This window comes from Mus caroli, chromosome 8 (assembly GCF_900094665.2).
Source record: "Mus caroli chromosome 8, CAROLI_EIJ_v1.1, whole genome shotgun sequence".
Classification (NCBI taxonomy): Eukaryota; Metazoa; Chordata; class Mammalia; order Rodentia; family Muridae; genus Mus; species Mus caroli.
Genome location: NC_034577.1, coordinates 117664251 through 117683959, shown reverse-complemented (window position 1 = coordinate 117683959; position 19709 = coordinate 117664251).

Genomic DNA, 19709 nt, shown 5'->3' with positions numbered 1-19709 from the left:
GATGGTTGTGAGCCACCATGTGGTTGCTGGGATTTGAACTCTGGACCTTCGGAAGAGCAGTCGGGTGCTCTTACCCACTGAGCCATCTCACCAGCCCCAGAATTGAAGATTCTTATCCTAACCACTGGTCCTGAGGTGAGGGCTCTTCCCCCTGCCCTAGACATCCTTATGCCATGTGTGTTCCAAGGACTGGCCTCAGGGCACTAGGTTTGGGGGTCTTCATCCACAACACATCTCATGGGCCATTTTATATTTTTAAATATTTAAGTGTGTATGTGTGTGTGTCCCAAGGAGGCCAGAGGTGGGAACTGAATCCCCTGGAGTTACCAGATGTGGGTGCTGGGAACCAAACTTGGGTTCTCTGGAAGGAAACCAGTCCTCAATCGCCGAGCCATCTCTTCAGCTCCAGGACCTTCCATTTTTTATTTCAAAATGTTTGGGGGATTTTCAAGTCAAGGTTTTGCAGCTCAAACTGGCCTTGGACACAGGACTTCCCAGTGTAAGTGCTCTAACTACAGGCAAGGACCTGCACCTGGTGAGCGATATATCTTAAAGTCCCAACTTGCACAGGGATGGGAAGATGGATCGGCAGGTAAGAGTGCTTGCTGCCTAAGAAGGAGGGGCTGAATTCGAACCGGAGACGCGTATGTATAAAGTCAGGCATGGATGGCTGCATGTCCATTTGTAACCACAAGGCTATGAGGGCATACATGGGGAATTGGTGGGGCTTGCTGACTGCCAGCCCAAGTCCAAGTTTAGAGAGAGGCGATCTCAAGGGACTAGCGGGTGAGAGAATGAGACACTTAATATGCTTCTCTGCCCTCCGTATGTGCACATGGGAGAAGCCCTTACACACATACAAGAGGGAAGTGGGGAGGAGAAGTCCACAACCTATGCACTGAGTGATACACCAGTGTTTCCCCAAGGAGCTGAGTGTGTTCAGGTCGCAGACTCAGGCGAGTTTCTGTGCTGTCAGCCTGAGGCCCTGTCCTTCTGAGGAAAATCTTGTTCTGCCCTTGATAGCTTTCAGCTGATTGGATGAAGCCTGGTTTACTCAGCACCCACTGTTTTAAATATCAATATTTACAATTCATTCTGGTGAAATAATAATAATAATAAATTTAAGTGCCTCCAGACATTTCTAGATTTGACCAAACTATTGGGCACACTAGCCCAGTGAAAATGACCTAAAATTGGGCACCATGGCCACTTTTCTGACTTTCTTCTCTCTTGCTCCTGCTTTCTCATACCATGATCCCTCTTTAAAAAAAAATTGTTTATTTTATGTATGTGAGTACACTGCTACTCTCTTCAGACACACCAGAAGAGGGCATCATATTGCATTGCAGATGGTTGTGAGCCACCACGTGGTTTCTGGGATTTGAACTCAGGACCTGTGGAAGAGCAGTCAGTGTTCTTAACCACTGAGCCATCTCTCCAGCCAAATGATCCCTCTTAACATTTCTGGTGCTTTCATGTGTAAATTCAGAGAACAGTGGCTCAGTAGATTGAACAGTAGAAAGACAGTTGGTCAGTGCAGCTTCAAAGTCCACAGACATCCAGGCTTTCAGGTCTACTGGTTTCATGCCACCCTCCCTCGTTTTCCATGACTTTTCTCAGGTTCAGGACACCGATGGGCCAAATGAAGTTTTCCACCCCAAGTCCAGCTTGGGGAAGCAGTGAGTAACTTCAGGACCATGGTGACTTTGGGCAGCTACACCACTGAAGGATTCTCACCTGAGCCAACCTTTCACCTCTTATATAATCTGGCACCCCCAAAACAGATGCAGCTACACCAGGAGGGCTCGGTGACTGAAATGAGGTGGGTGTCTAGTGAGGCCTCTTTCTCCAGGGAGTTTTAGAAACCACATTACCACAGACCAAGCTAGCTCATGTTGTTCCGTATCTCACTGCCATGATTGGGATTCAAGTTTTTCTGAAGGGTACCATAGCAACTTGGCTTCCTGGGGGTGGTCATGGTCATGTCACATAAGGAGGGGATAAAATACTTGTGGTGCTTAGATTCCAGAACATCTTTCCAGAACAGGGCAAGAGAGAGAAAGAGAGAGTCCTTATCTTCTTTCTCATTGGCCAGGTCCTGATATCTACCCTGTTACCAAGAGGATATCTGCTGTGTTTGACTTTGGTGTGCCCATTTTCTAACAACCCTAGATCACAGAGATGGGATTTCACTCAGCAGCCTCTAGCTAATGGTCTGTCCTGGGGCATAGGGGACATTATTACTGCTGGAATCACCTGCTGTGTGGCTGAAGTGGGGGATGAGGGGATAGGGGGTTGGACAGTGTGATAACTGTGGCACTTGCCCAGTCACACAAACGTTGAAGCAGAGGTGCTGTGCTGGCCAAACTCAAGGGTCCAAGGATGCCAGTGGGAGCGACTGGAAACAGGGACGTGACTCATCACAGCCTGATTAGGGTGGCTTGGCAGGGATAAAGAACGAAGGAGGGATGTGCCATGGGGAACATGTTGGGGCAGCCCAGCGAAGAGGGCTGCCTCAGAGATTCTAATCTATAAATTGTTTTCGTAAGAAAAACAAAAACAAAAAACAAACAAAAAGAAAAATAAAAACCAACATCGGAGGTGACAGGATTCAGATCTCAGCAAGCTGGAGATTGCTACTCTGCCCTTCCCTGTCTACACATCTTCCGTTTGCCTGCCCTGTCAGGGCAGTCTCTGGCACACACCTGCCTCAGGGATGCCAGGGGGAGGAGGTTGGGCGCCTTCACCGGAAACGACGTGAGTCCTTGTGCACACATCTCTCTCATCCAAGGCGCACAGGGGTTGGCGTGGTGTCCATGTGTGGTGTGCAAGCTTGTCTCCCGATTTGAAACCCACCCTCTTCTTTTGAACACTTGAGAGTGATTTATTTTCCGTCCCTCATCTCATGTGTAGAGAGTGAAAAGTTCAGAAGTATTAGTTCTGACGTGCTATGAGGCAGAGTCTCTAAATCCCTGACCCTTTAGCTTATGGATTGGCCCACCCCCATTCTTTGGCCCCACCCCATTCTTCCTTTGGGGTGCACAAATGTGGGAATCACGGGCTTCTGTTGTCTTTGTCCTTCCGGTTTTGTGAGGAAAACAAGACAGAAGAGCCAACGCGATTAGCTTAGCCTGGGATCCCTAGATGGAGAAAGGAATTACGCTTACAGCAATGATATTTCTGGCCCATTGGTTAGGCAATTCTGCTTTTATGAATCAGTTGTGGCGATGGCTGTGCTGAGTAAGGTGTGATTATTGCTGTCGCAGAGAGCCTTGGATTATGAGCTTTAAAACGTGCGACCTGTGCACGGACCTAAGTATTTGATAGAGCAGGTCTACCTCCTCTTCCTGGCGTGTATTTGGGTTCTTTTTCATTTTCTCCTCTTTCCCTTTCTTCCCCCCTCACCCCCCTCCTCACCTTTCATTGCCTCTGTATGCACTCGTGTGTACCAGCCAGAGCTGGTCATCAGATAGCTTCCTCTCTGTCACTCTCCACTCTAATTTTTAAGATGATCTGTTACTGACTCGCTAGTCTGTGAGCTCCCAGGATGCACCTGACCCTGACCCCACCCTTGTACTGAGATGGCAAGAATATGCCACCATGCCTAGCGTTTTCATATGGGTTTCGGGGATCCAAGTCCAGTTCCACATACTTTAGTGACTGAGTGACCTTCCCAGTCCTGCATTTAGATTTTCTCAGAGGCTTCCCAGCCCCCGCTAAGCATTCAGAAGAATCAGTCCACAGTCCACAATGTCCGGTCAGGTGACAGTACTGCTTACTTTCCATTAGCAGCTCTGTGAACAGGTGTTGATTGGGGTTCAAAGTCCATTCAGTGTGCTCTCAGGCCAACGCCAGGGGCCACACACATGGACTCAGAAACTGCCAGAAGGTAAGAGGAGTTTCATAGGTGAGTGCAGACACCTTTGAGATCCTAATAATAAATGGAGCTGTGATCTCATCTCTCATTTATGTGTTAGTGTTTTGTTTTGTTTTTTCCTTGGCGCAGGCAGAGGTCATTTCATAAGTTACACATCACTGGTTATTCTCCATGGATTGTCTCCTGATCTATATCAAATAGGATAATGCCAATGGCTGTAATGAATGATCTTAGGACTTTCTTTCCCAGGAAGACGTTCTGTGAACTAATCATTTTGAAGGGGATGTGAAGAGACTGGATGAGACACCATAGAGATGAGGGAAGAAGGAAAGACATGGGATGGATATGCTGCTTGGAAGAGGGAACACTGACAGGTCCCCAATTAGGAGTTGAGGATGAGGAAGTAGGGGCTGGAGCTGTGACTCAGTCCTGAGGACCTGAGTTGAGAACCCAAGCACACACATAAAAAGACAGTCATGGTGGTCTATGTCTGTAACCCCAGCTCTGGTGTGGGGTTGGAGACAGGAAGATCCCAGGGGCTTTCTGCTCAGCCAGTCTAGCCAATCAGTGAGCCAACCAGGTCCAGAGAGAGAGAGACGCTGCCTCAAAAAAATAAAAGGTGGGGAGCAATAGAGGAATTTGTCTGTGTCAACTTCTGGCTTCCATATGCGCAGGCACAAGTTACACAAGAACAAAAAGGCAGGTCTTCGATGCAAAGGATTCTAAACACCAGACGTCTCCTGAGCTAATTCATTTGACCAGTGTTTATCTTGTGCATTCTGTATGTGAGGCACCAAAGACTTTAGATATGAGTTTGTAAGACCTGGCAGTCCTGTAGGCTTTTGGACAGCTTATCTGATCACAGAAGAAGCAAGAGCAAGGAAGGAAAAGCAGAAACAAAGAGAACCCTGCATGCCAAGCATGGTGGAGCCAAGCATAGTACAGCCAAGCATGGTGGAGCCAAGCATGGTACAGCCAAGCATGGTGGCGCATACCTTTAATCCCAGGCTTCAGGAAGCAGAGGCAGACATATCTGTGAGTCTAAGGCCAGCGGGGTCTACACAGTAAATTCCAGAAGAGTGTGGACTACATTTAAAAACTATTTCAAAACAAACAAACAAACAAACAAACAAACAAAAAACCCACAACAACAAAAAAAACAATGAGAGCCTGTTACCACCACAAACTAAAATATCCACTACAACCCCCAATTTCTCATAAATAAGATACTTATGTTAGTTCTGAACTGGTACTTAGAACAATTCCCACCTGAGCAGCTCAGTCCACACAAGTACTCCATATTGCATCATTTCTGTAGTTCTTCCTCCTGGCAGGCACTGGAAGAAACACAAGATAAAGATCAGAACTCAGAATCTACTTTGAAAATTCCATGAATGCCACGTTGCTCATCTAACCTATGACACACAAGAGTAGGTGGGGGGTACCCCAGTTCAGAAAGGGCGTGTTGAAGTAGAGCGGACGTTGTAAAAATTGGCTTCCCGAAAAGGATGGAACCAAATTGGCAAGGGAAACAATCATGTAAAACAGAAATTAGTATCAAGGGTCTGACTCAAGCAGTGTGAGCAAGAGGACCTGGGTTTAAGTCCTTGGCACCTATGTAAAAAGCCAGGCACAGTGGTGTGTGTCTATAACCACAGCCCTAGGAAGAGGGGTGCACTGACTTCATTGAGCAATCAGAACTTAAGGTTTGGTGAGGGACCTTTCAAAAAATAAGCCGGGCATAGTGGCACACGCCTTTAATCCCAGCACTCGGGAGGCAGAAGCAGGTGGATTTCTGAGTTCGAGGCCAGCCTGGTCTACAGAGTGAGTTCCAGGACAGCCAGGGCTATACAGAGAAACCCTGTCTCAAAAAAAAAAAAAAAAGAAAAGAAAAAGAAAAAAGAAAAGAAAAGAGTATTACGTATTTGGGGGACGATGAAGGAAGAATCGGCTACATGCAGAGTTCAAAGTCAATGAGAGCTGATGGGAGATAAGTGTGAAGTGCAGGGTAAACCAAGACTGGTGTACCGGCGGGACACAGGACTCAAGTGTGTTCAAAATAATGGTGGCATGTGAGGAAGCCCATTATAGCAGACACACAGGTAAAGGTTATGCAAGGAGCCGACTAGCCCTGTCTTCAGGGTGTACCCTTGGGTGGCAGAGAAGCAACGAGCAGATGACACCTTTGCATGAAAGGGCTCATTAGGATTAGAGTCCTACCTACTCAGGGATGTGGACAGAAAGGGGCGGGTCCCACGCAGAGACGTGGACAGGAAGAGGCGGGTCCCTACACAGGGATGTAGAGAAGAAGGTGCAGTTCTCTATGACAGGACGTGGACAGGAAGGGGCTATTTCCTACTCAGGGGCATGGAGAAGAAGGGACAGTTCCCTACTCAGGAACGTGGACCAAAGTGTCAGTTCCCATGCAGGGACGTGGACAGGAAGGGGGGGGGGTCCCTGCGCAGGGATGCAGACAGGAAGGTGCAGTTCTCTATGAAGGGATGTGGACAGGAAGGGGCGGTTCCCCACTCACGGACATGGACAGGAGGGGGAAGTTTCCTACACAGGGACTTGAACAGGGGAGGGCTTATCTCTACACAGAGGGATGTGAACAGGAAGGTGCAGTTCAGCGAGGATGACTCTAGGGTTATGAGAGTGAAGATGACACATGCGGAGTAAGTGTGCAAGAATGCTGTGATGCTACGCTGAGACATGCCTTGGACAGAAAGGAGAGCTTCTTCTTGCCCCCACCCCTAGGCTCAGCAGGGATGGGGTGGGTTACATCAAATAGCATCCGAGAGAAAACGAGCCAGGAGGGAATGGAGCCAGGAGCTCTGAGTCCAGAAGACCAGGAGGAACAGATTAAAAGGTGCCATAAGGACAAAGCAAGCACAGAGTTAATGGTCAGGAACCAAACAACAGTCTCTGCTCTGGTTACCTGTGCAGAGGGACCATCAGTCCTTCATCGGGGGGTGGGGGGCGCTGCCCTCATGTATGTGCCTACAGATGAGATTTGCCAGTTCCTTCCTCCACTGGCTCAGTTGCATAACATACATGGCATAGCTAGTCATGTATCTTAGGTGCTGCACGGTGTGCCAGAGCAGAGGGAGTAAGGCCAGGGTCAGACCCTCAGAGAGTTCCCACCCCACATGAGGAAAACATGGATCCATGGATAGGAACTGACCCAAGTATCTGTCTGGCTCATGAAATGTATGGAAGGACAGTTGTATTGAACTAGTGCTCAAGAAGGTAGTGGGGGGGGGGTTTCCAAGCTCTGATATGGAACGGCCCAAACAAAGGGAGATCATCAAAAGTAGAGATGCCTATCAGAGGTCTGTGTGTGAGAGACTCTGACAGTTCATGAGGCAGCCTAACCCTCAGAGAAACTTGTAGGAAATGGGGCAGAAGAGAATGGGTTCAGTCTTACATTCCTGCTTCAGGATGAATACCATCCCCTGGGAGGGGAGTACTGTTTCATCTTCATTGACTTTAGAATCACCATGGAAACAAACTCTGGGCATCTGTCTGTGAGAGGATTTCCCTGTTGGGATAATTGAGGTGGCAAGATACAGGAGAAAGCGAGCTGAGCACCAGCCTCCATCTTTCTCTGCTTGCTGACGGTGAGTGTGATGTGACCAGCCACCTCCTGCTCCTGCCCTCCCCCCCATGTTGTGCCCAAACTGTGAGACAAAATAGACCCTTCCTAAGGAACCAAAAAAAAAAGGTCAGCAGTGGCTGACACAGTGAGCCCGTTGTCATATGGTAAAGGTTAGTCTTTCTTTCACCATCCTGTGGCCTAGACAGATGGCAAACCAGAGGGTAAGCACAGGGCTTTTCTTAGAGGGCATGGACTCCACACCACATGCCTTGCCCAGAGCTGGAAACCATGCCTCCAACAGCTCAGTCTCCTGCTCCTGGCATTTGGTGCATGGTGGCAGAGGGCAAGGAAAGCCAGCAAAGAGACCTGCCCTTGCCACATTGCCTGCTCAGATGCCCCCCATCTCTCTAGCAGCCTAGTGAGGAATCAGGTGGTGGGCGACTTCTGGGGTCTGTAACATTTTGCTCCTATATCAGTTCAAATGTGAAATGTCCCCAGCGGATAGCATTACTTCAAGGTATAATGGAGTATGCCTTTGAAAGGCCATATCTGGTCCCTGACCTCTTCCTCTTTGCTTCCTATCCACCATCAAAAAAGAATCCACAACCCAGGCTGGGGAGGATGCCCATTTGGTGGTAAAGTGTTTGGCACACAAGCATGAAGACCTGAATTCACTTCCTAAAACCCATGTAAACAAACCAAAATAAGGCAGAGTAGGCAGTCCACACTTGTAGTCTGAGCACTGGGGAGGCCAAGACAGTCATGTCCCTGGGTTTCTCTGGCAAGCCAGCCCAGGCCATTTGGTGAGAGACCCAGTCTGAAAGTAAACAAGGTGGGCAGAGCCCAAGGAACAACACCTTCTGGTCTCCACATGCAAGCCAGACAAATGTGTACATATTCACAGACAAACAAACATTCACACATACATACATATGAAGTTTTATTCTGTCCATGTGTGCTGCCAAGAACTCTTGGACAAAACCCTCAGAGAGCAGGAGCTGTAGGAGTGGGGCCACCTGGGAGGCATCTGCATCCCAGCAAGCCTCTGTCTCCTCATTTTTTCCTCGTTAGTCCAATAACGTGTGTAAGATAAACTCCCAGACACACCTTCTGCAGCACAACATACATATATGACATATAGTGCACATATGCCAACGTATGATATGCATATACAACATGCATATAGAGCATACATACTTCATACCCTTTCCACCCCTAACACACACACACACATACACCCCACTATATACACCTTAAACCCCTATATCCCCAACATAGGTATACTCATACTCCCCAGCACACATATAAAAACATGCATACACACATCTCATACTCTCTACATACACATATAACACATACACAACTACATACACACATCTCATACTCCCTCCACCCCAAACATATATACACACAACACGTACACACACTTCACACATTACACACATCACATCCTCCCCCCACACTGTACACACATACACACATAAGACATACAAAAAAACTCACTCCTTTTACACCCTCCACACACCATGTCTATAACACACATACTTTACACACATACACATGCTACACACGTAACTCACAATACATACCTTCCATATACCACACATACACATTTCATACCCCCATGTCCCCTGTACCTACATTCCACATGCACACATACATCATACACACCACACATCCACCCTACCACAGACCATACCATACATAAAAACACATGCCACATGCACGCACACACACAGTACACACACCACACATACAGATTTCATACCCTCCTATTCCACTCCCACACATGTATACAGATATATCACACACATACACAGGCTAGCCCACCACACACACATACCACATGCTCACATGTATACACACACATACACACATCACATTACATCACATCACACGCACAATGACTGGAGAAGCTCAGAACAGCTGCTCAGAAGTAGATCTTGCAGAAGAACAGGCTCCCAGAACAAAAATGCTCCTGCCAACAGGGATTTTATTTTACAATTTCCAAATGCTAAGAGAATCCTTCCATTTTTTCCCTTACAGGCTTAGAATTTACACACTGAATGGCCTGCCTCTGGGCTGCCCCTGAGGGCCCTGCCAGCACCTGGAGCTCCAGATCCCGCCCAGTAGGCTTACAACCTGAACTTTCTATTTCTGAAATCCCATTTCCCAGGAGGCAGCACTCACTTTGGGCCACACACTTCTGAGAATGATTGCATGAGTCAGCTGCTAAGTCACATGGCCTTCAGCCTGGCCCCTTCCCGAGGGTGACAGAACTTCTGTTGGAGCAGATGAATGTTACTGTCACAGAGAGGTTTGACACCCCTCGTAATGCCACCCAAGGCTCACCACAGTCACCCAGAAGTGCAGCTCAGTCCCGTCACAGTGAATCAGTGTCCCGATGCCCCTGGGTCTCCAAATACCACTGGTAGAAAATTAATGGAGCGTTTGGCTCCTTCCGTTTAACGCATCAAGGGACTGGCCCCCTGATGAAAATGTAGTTTAATTAAGATAATCGCTCCCGTTTAAAGAGAGCCTCAAAGCAAGAGTTGAGTCTCCTTATTTCCTATTTTTAAAAAATAAAGTCTTAATTTTAACTGTGTGTATATGTGTGGATACCTGCATGTGAATTCAGGGAGTCTCGGAGACCAGAGGCATCAAACCCTCTGGAGCTAACATTACAGGTGGTTGTGAGCTGAGGACCAAACTTGCATCCTCTGGATGGGAGCAAGCATTGGTAACTCCTGAGCCATCTCTCCAGCCCTTGACTGTCTCTGTGTGTCTGTGTGAGGAAGTCACAGAACTTACAACAGCCTCTTCCACCTCCTACCAGGTGGGTCCAGAGGGCTGACTTCAGATGTCGGGCTTGGCGGCAAACATTTTCACCCACAGAATCATCTTGCCAGCCCAGGTCTCTTCATTTCCAAACCAGTGTCGCCTACCACTCAGAGCCAACCTTCAGTGAACGGCATACTCACTCCCATTTTAGGAACAAGAAGAGGGAATTTACTGCACGTGGAAATGAGGAGCAAGCAGCGAGGAAGACAAAGGCCCAGAGCCCCGGGTCCTGGTTTGCAAGCTGCTCGAATTTGCTCCTTGTCTGCAAGCTCCCAGGAACACACAAACATCCGCAGGGAAGAATGTTTCCCAGCATGCATTTAATGAATAGGGTGGCTTGTGTACTCCGCAAGGCTGGAAATAGATCCTCACCGTGGAATGTGGAATGTGGAATGGACGAACGAAGGAACGGAGAATGTGGCCGAGACTCACCCCACACACAGGCCCACGCTGGCAAGCTCTCTGAGCTGTTTGGAAGCTTCCCCCCTCCCCTAGGGCTCAGAGCATGGTGGTACAAAGAGCCTTGTGTTATGATCTCAACACCACTATTAATATCCTGTGGCCCACTGAGCCCTGATCCCTTGGCTGGGGTTCTCCCAACATCTCAAGATGAGAAAAGTAGTCTGGCTGGGGGAGGGGGGGGGAGACAGGAAGGCAGGGAGAGAGAGAAAGAGGGAGAGAGGAGAGAGAGAGGAGTGCTCTCATTTACAGCCCTTGAGTCAAGAATTTAGAAACATGACCACAGCCAAAGCCTCAGAGGCCTCGTATCAAATGTTGTTATTTTTGGGTAGCTTGAAAATAAAGCTGGTTGTGGGATGGGCAAGGTGCCCCAGTGGCTGCTCCAGGAAGCAGGAGCGGGTAGGAGCTCTGCAGAGAGAGGGTCATGTCACTATGGGCACAACTGCCCAGCTGGCTCGGCCTGTTGGGCTCCTCTGAGGAGAAACTGAGGAGCTACACTCTCACTGAGTTCACCTCCCCCACCCCTGCCTCTCACCCCCGTGTGGGCTTTAGGGTGGTGACACTTCCCTCTAGTTTCCCCAGAGGCAGCTTGGCACAGTGTCCACCCAGATGACTCTGGGTGAAGAAACTTGGTGAAGCCTAGCTGTCCCTCCCCTGGCGTGTCTTTATTTAGACAGCTTTTCCCATGACCGAGAGCTCCCTCCCCTCTGTAGGAAATATGCCCACAGGGAGTATTTTTATGCTCCACCTGCACTGGGTGAAAGGGAACCCTGGTTTAAGATGTCACTGATGATGCATCTCTCTCCTCGAGCCCAGCAGAGCTGTGTCCAGGTCACAACTGAGGCTCTTGTCTGGGAATACAACTCACTCACTCTGTCTCCCCAATCTCCATGCCTGGTCATCCTGCTTGGACAGACCATACCACACACAAACACACATTTACATAACAAACACAATGCACACACATTTACATAACACACAACACACACACAGAGGAATAAATAATAAAATCCCATGTCAGTCCCAAGAACCCTTCCTTCTGTAGAGTACATGGGACAAATGGAAGTCATTGCCCCTGAGCTGCTGGCACATTTGGTGCCCTGAGAACGTCCTCCACTCAGTGACCATGTGCAGACATCATACAGGGCCAGGAGGTGGTTTATGAAGAGCCACTTGGTGTTCAGAGCCCAAGAGGGCAGTGTATGTCATAGATGAGGCCACAAGGAAGGTTCTCCTCCCAGACCTGCTTTCTCAGGCTCGGGGGAAGCTACTGTCCTTTCGAGTGTCCAGTCACCTGTGGCTCCTCCTCAGATGTCCACTTCCTCTTCTGCTCCTATGCCGCCCTGCTGGCTCCCTCCATTAAGCCTCCCAGGCTGGAGCTGGGCAGCTGCAGGGACTTTCCACTTCCTCAGGCACTCACTGACCTCATGACTGCGCCCATAAATCCTGTGGCCGTCACATATGCTCCTGGTGGAATTTGTAATAAGCCGAGACTGTCCATGAAAGCCAAATAATAATACCAACCCAAAACCTGATCACAATTACACTCTGCAGAAATTAGGTGTGTCCCGTGTAGACAGTGTCTAGCCTGTAAACAGTCCACTTCACCCCTCTGTGTACCCACTGGGAAACCTGTTAAAATCCAGAGTGAGCCCAAGGCCCAAGGGCCTGCATTTCTGATAAGCATGGAGTAGACCTTGCTGCTACTGTAAAAGGCCAATGTTTCTGTGGGAAACGGTGGAACCCTATGTCCTTGAGGACCAAGACTGTGCCTGATTTGACCTTGATCGCTTTGTGCTCAGCACCCCTCCCCCTGGGGTATCATTTACATTTCCAGTCCCTAGTGACAACATTCCCGAGGGAAGCATCCCAAAGGAGGAACATTTGTTTTGGTTGAAAGTTTCTCAATGGGGATGACATGGCTGCTAACGGCTGTGGTGCTGGAAGATCTTGCTCAGCTTGTTCGCATCTTGCTGAACACAGAAAACTCCACCTGGAAGTGGGACTAGGCTGTCCTGCTCCGAGACTGGCCTCCAGAGACTTCCAACAACCATGCCACCTGCCCCAAGGGTTCTACAACCTCTCAAGAGAGTGCCACCAGCTGGGGACCAAGTATTCAAACACACGTGCCTGTGGGGACATTTCCTGTTATCCATATTGACTGCTTAACCAAACCCAAGGCAGGAGGTGGTGTATGGGGTAGGGCGGTGAGGAATCAGTCAGTAAAATGCTTGCCTCCCAAGCATGCTTGAGCTGGATTCCCCAGAACCCATACAGAAACCCTCAATACAAACAAACAAATTGTGAGCCTCGTAGCTGATTCTTGTTATCAGGGACAGGTGGATCCCTGGGGCTCACTGGTCAGGCAGCTTGGCATATTTGTTGACTTCCAAGCCAGTGAGAGACTGTCTCATTAACAGGGCCTGAGGGGTGACGTCTGACACTGTCTTCTGACCAATACACACTGTGTGCTTTCCATATACAGATGCACGTGCACATACACACACCAAAGGACACAGATGAAGAGATTGTGAAGCCAGACTGGTCCACTCCCCAACACCCTGCGGTCCTTTAGGCAAAGCAGGGCTCTCCATAGGCTCTGTCTACAGACAGAGGGAGCGACTTTCATCTTATTCTGCTGGCCAGGGGCTTGGGAACCTATGATGGATGCTTTTCCTACAGAATGCTGGGTGTGAGCTTGGTAAGAAATCCTCGAAAGACAGCAGAATCTTCTCATCACATCTTCCCCTGCTCGATAAGACAATGTCTGATGCTCTAACTGTGACTGCACCCACAGGCTGCTTGCTTTCATCTGCAAATGCACAGAGCTGAGAAGAAGGGGCAAGAAGCAGTGTCCCTCAAAAGATTGGGTGGGATATTCTCTTACAAATATAACTACGCTGAAATTTATCTTTCCTGTCTTCAGAGAGAGAGAAAAGAATTCTAAATAAGTAAAATTTTTCATTATGAAATATATAAATCTCTAATAATTTTTAAAATGGGGGAAAACCCAAAGGGAAGTAATACATTATTACTTAGCATTTTCTATGTTCCTTGTTATTTTGTTGCTGCAACAAACACCTGACACAAGCAATTTAAGGGAGAGAAGGTTTAACTGGGCTCACAGAGTGCAGGTATAGCTCGCCATGAGGGAAGGCATGGTACAAATCCTAAGATAATTTGTCTTTCCTGATGTGTCTTTCTTGACAAAATTCTAATAGTTTGGGCAAGTGATATATGTAATTTTATCTGGTAATTTAAAGTTTAAGCTTGCTGTGTCATAAGTGTTGTTTACCTTTGTAGTCACCATCTTCTTGGTGCTCACACACACACACACTTGGTGCTCTACACACTTGGTGCTTCACATACATACATGGCAGTGCACACACATGGTGCTCCACACACATGCACACACATGATGCTCTGCACACTTGGTGCTCCACACACATGGTGCTCCACACACATGGTCTTCCACACACATGGTGCTCCACACAGTGGCTGCACCAACATGCACTAACTCAGTCATATGGCAGTAAACTATTAGGCATGCAAGTTGTTCTGAAGCTTTTACAAATACAGTCGCGCTACAATGTAGCATAGGAGGTGTGTATTTCCTGTACATATAGAAATGTCAGATCAGGTTTGATCCATAAGACATGTATTATTCCAGGTGATTTTTAGGAACTAGTGATCAGGCAACATAAAAGCATGAAGGAATTATCTACGGAAAGCAATTTGGAAAGAGACTGGACCCAGACCCAGTAGTCTCTACCAGGGACAGGAGGAAGAACAGGGAGGGATTGGCTGGGGAGGGAGTTGGAAGGTGTTTGTGGGAATTTGATTATTCATCCTGCTGCTGACTGTTTGTTTACTTGTAACTCCACCCGTGTCCCTGTCTCTGCATGGAAACTTCTGAGGGAGAAGTGTGTGTGTGTGTGTGTGTGTGTGTAGTGAGTGCATGAGAAGTATGTATGTGAGGAGTGTGTAAGGCTTGTGAGTGAGGGCTGTGTGTGTGAGGAGTATGTGATGGCTGTGCAGAAGGAGCGTGTGGGAGTGGGTGTGTGGGTGTGTGGGTATGGGTGTGTGGGTGTGTGAGTGTGAGGTGTGTGTGTGGGAGGAGTGTGCAAAATGCCCGAAGAAGACAAATCCTGGCAGGGACTCTCAGAACAAGTCAGAAAACACGAGCGAGACTGCTTTGTGACAGTCAGGAAAACAACTTCCTCCAAAAGCTGTATGTGTCAGAAAGTTGTGTCAGGCCTGGAGAGATGGCTTAGTGTTTACAAACACTTGCTCCTCCAGAGAATCTAAGTTCAGATCCCAGTGCCCATGTGGAAAATCTCACAACTGCTTGTAAGTCCAGCTCAAGGGGGTTCGATGGTCTTTCGTTGGCCTCACAGGCTGGCACCCACACACATACTTTCAGATATGAACACATGTACACACAATGAATAATAACATACATCTATAAAAACTTTAAGCCAAGAAGACACCTTGTAGCCAGGAGTTGGTGGCGCACACCTTTAATCCCAGCACTTGGGAGGCAGAGGCAGGCAGATTTCTGAGTTCAAGGCCAGCCTGGTCTACAAAGTGAGTTTCAGGACAGCCAGGGCTACACAGAGAAACCCTGTCTTGAAAAACCAAAATAAATAAATAAATAAATAAATAAATAAATAAATAAATAAGAAAGACACCTTGTGGGCTGGGAGCTGGCTCAAGTCCTTGCCATACAAGCATGGGACCACAGCTGGTATCCCAAGCACCCACATAAATTTAGAAGCAGCAGTGTGTACTGTAAACCCAGCACCGGGAGGGAGGGACAGGTATGGAACTCACTGACCGACCAGTGTAGCTGAAATGGTGAACTGGGTTTAGCAAGAGACCCAGCATGACTCCTGACCATGACATCTGGCCTCCACAGGAGTACACAGGGGTGGTCAGGCACACCTGCACATGCACTCTCCTGTGAGCACTTGAGCATGTGTACACACACACACACACACACGGAAAACACATTGTAAAATAATCCTTCCATCCTAACAAATATCCTGCCACAATACCACCACCACAAAGGGAACACATGGAACTGAAGAGTGTGCTGGCAGAGAAGAAATTGAGCGGCAGACTCCTGGAGAGCAGGGTGTCAGCTCTGTGAGTCACGTGGTGAATCACACGGCTGACAGTGTTCCAGTGATCAGCAAGAACAAACACAGGTCTTCTGGAGACATCGTCCAGCAGTTATGAATGCTTACAGCTCTTGCAGAAGACCCAGGTTCAGTTCCCAGCAAACATTCCAGGAAACTTACAACTGCCTAGAACTCCAGTCCCAAGGGCTCTGTCTGCCCTCTCCTGCCCTCTGTGGGTACTGCACTAACTTAAACACACACACAAACACACAAACACACACACACACACACACACTCTTAAATAAAATAAAATCTAAAATATTTTCTATGTTTTATTAACAACATAATAAACTAAACAAAATAAGTGTGATTATATAAAAATATTCTTCATTGATATGTAAGTCAATGTTAGGATAATAGACCAAATTATGAATTTTAGATGTATTCTCAAAAGAGCTATTTGTCTTCAAAACTCTTCACTATAGGGCTGGAGAGATGGCTGGAGAGATGGCTAAGTGATGAAGAGCATGGCCTACTTTTCCAGAAGTCCTGAGTTCAATTCCCAGCAACTACATGGTGGATCACAACCATCTGTAATGAGGTATGGTGCCCTCTTCTGGCCTACAGGCATACATGCAGGCAGAATGCAGGCACTATATACATAATAAACAAACAAACAAGCAAATATTCACTACAACCAAGACACAAGATAACTAATAAATAGATGATTAAAATTATCAAAGTATGCCTGAAGCTATTCTTCATTTTGTAATATTTAATTATTGTTGTTTGTGTTGGAGCACACCCTTAATCACAGTACTTCAAGAGGCAGAAGCAGGTAGATCTCTTGTGAGTTTGAGGCCAGCCTGGTCTACATATAGAGTTTCAAACCAACGAGAATTACATAGTGAGACCCTGACTGAAAATTAAAAATCATTAATTTTTTTTCTAATAAAGCTGTTAACAACTCCATTAAGTGTTCAATTAGTTTCTACTGGAACGTTCTGGCTAATTATTTACTTATTTATCTAGCTATTTATTTGTTTGTTTACTTGGGTTTTTCAAGACAGGGTTTCTCTGTGTAGTCCTTGTTGTCCTGGAACTTGCTTTGTAGACCAGGCTAGCCTGGAACTGTGAGATCCCCCTGCCTCTGCCTCCTGAGTGCTGGGAACACAGAGGTGCATCAACACCGGCAGGCTAAGGCCTGTTGGTTCTCTGTGAACGGTATGTACAGAAGGAGCACAGCGGGTGTGAGAGGGAGCACGGGTGTGAGTGAGTGCTATACCATTCATCGCACAGTGCTCCTGCTGCTGGGAAGTGTGCTGATGGATAACTTAGTCCTCTAGGAGACCTGCTTTGGAAAGTAACGGGAGAGAAGGACAGAACCACCAGCAATTCTCCCTCATGTGAGCATCCACTGTGACGCTGCTTTGTGAGAGGAGGAGCCTATGTGGTGATGATCTTGGATTTCCTACCATCCCAGCATTTCTGCATGTCCATCCTCCTCCCTCCCCCTCGCACACACACACACCATAATGCTGTGTTCCTTTGGGAAGTCAACAGGAATGTGTGGTACCTGTGCTGTCGCCTTCTGAGTCAGCACAAGAAGCCAGAACAGGCCACGTGAGGAAGGAACCCTGGAGCCCAGGCATGCTGGCTGCATGGGCAGACATTTAGCAACACAGGTGCTGGGCCTGCAATGAGGGGTGGGGTGAAGGGTCAAGGTGCCCATGTGGACTTTATATTTGGTGTGTGTGTGTGTGCTCGAGTGCATGCCTGTGTGCACACACATGCTTTGCCTGCAGGAGAGTGTGTTTCACACCAGAGACCAGAGGAAAATGCCCAGTGCCTTCCTCTACCACTTTCTGTCTTATTTCCTTGACACAGAGTCTCATTAAATCATGGCTGTTTCCATGAGCCTGGCTGGCCAGTGAACTGAAGGGTTCTGCCCGTTTCCATCCCACAACCCTGGGAGTTTTGGGGTACTGGCATGTGCAGCTGTGCCTGGTTTTTAATATAAGTAATAGGTTTTAAACTTAGGTCCTCATGCTTGAACAGCAAGCACTCTTATACAATAAACCATCTCTCCAGTCTCTCGTGTGCTTTAATAAGTGTGTATGTATACAGCCTTTGAAAGTGTGAAGTTCGTTTTTTATTATATTTATTTGCATATGTGTGCATGAAGGTGGGGGTGGGAATGCAGGCACATGTGTATGGAGGTAGGTCATTCCTCAGGAGACATCCACCTTCTCTTTCATGACCTCTCACAGGAACCCGAGTCCTGCCTATTAGGCTATACTGACTGGCTATCAGACCTCAAGTATCCACCTGTCCCTGTTCCCCAAGTCCTGGAATTACAAGAATGTATCGCTACTTTTAATGCGTGTTTCCAAGGTGGAACTCAGGTCTTCCTGCTTTTGAAACACATACTTTGCCAACCGAACCATCTCTCCAACTCCCGTATCAGTCAATTTGTTACAGAAAGTGGAAGAGACAGTGTTGGCATTTAGTCTAGGTGCGGTGGCCCACGCCTGCAGTCCCAGCTACTCGGGAGGCTGAGACAGGAGGATCGCTTGGGTCCAGGAGTCCTGGGCTGTGGTGCACTGAGTTCAGCAATCAATATGGTGACCTCCCCGGAGCCGGGGACCACCAGGTTGCCTAAGGAGGAATGAATCCGCCCGGGTCGGAAACGGAGCCTAGGTTAAATGCCAACAGACAGCCCCCACCCCCACCCCCGCCCCTTCCTCGCCACCAGGGACCTTCTGAAATGTCCTGGCTAGCCCTAAAATAGGGCCGATTCTCTGGAGAGCTGCCTCAACACTGAGTGGAGCGCTAACGCCCAGAGAAGGAGGCGTAGGTAGAGAAGGAGGTGTGGGTCTGGTGTGAGTCGGAACCCGCTGTACTCTTTCCTTATCGCCTCCCGCTCCGCCAAGCCTTGCCACCTTCCAGAAGCTTCCAGTGATTCCTCGGGGAACAAGGAAATAAGTGAAAAATAAGTCTGAATGCAAGGCAGTCCTTTATCCCCAGCCTGGGCAGTGACATAATGATATCACTGTCTGCAGAGCTGAGCCTCTGGGCAGTGACCCGCCGCCTGGCTGAGGTGGCCAGCATCCACAGAGTCTAGGACAGTCCCGGAGAGCAGCAGGGCCTTAGTTAACACCCCAAGCGCCAGTTCCTTCACACTGTGGTCCTTTCTCTAGATTAGACTCTGTCTGCGTATTTGTCATTTCTTGTATTTGATTCACAGGTGTTTTGCTTTTTTTGTTTGGTTTTTTTTCTCGCTCCACCACCCCCCACTCTAGCCCTGCCCCCCACTCTGGCCCCATGCCTGCTCGCTCCAGCCCAAAGATTTATTTGTTTGTTTGTTTATTTATGTATTATATGTAAGTACACTGTAGCTGTCTTCAGACACACCACCAGAAGAGGGCATCAGATCTCATTACTGATGGTTGTGAGCCCCCATGTGGTTGCTGGGATTTGAACTCAGGACCTCCGGAAGAGCAGTCAGTACTTTCAACCCCTGAGCCATCTCTCCAGCCTGACTTACATGTTTTATGGAACCACTCTCTACGCTGGGTCCAGCCACTCTTTGGATATCAACACTTCAAAATCACCATTTTTCTTATTGGGTGAAGGCAGTGACCTCGTTTTTACTTGAGGTACTTGAGGTTTAGTTTAGCTCTCTTCCCCCTTTTACTTTTAAATTGACAGTCCATGGTGGTAGAAAAGTCAACCTTCAGTTCAGTTTTGGGGGGAGAGGTGTTCTCGAGTTGAAGCTCAGGGATGCTCATGCCATGGCCTCTTTGTGAGC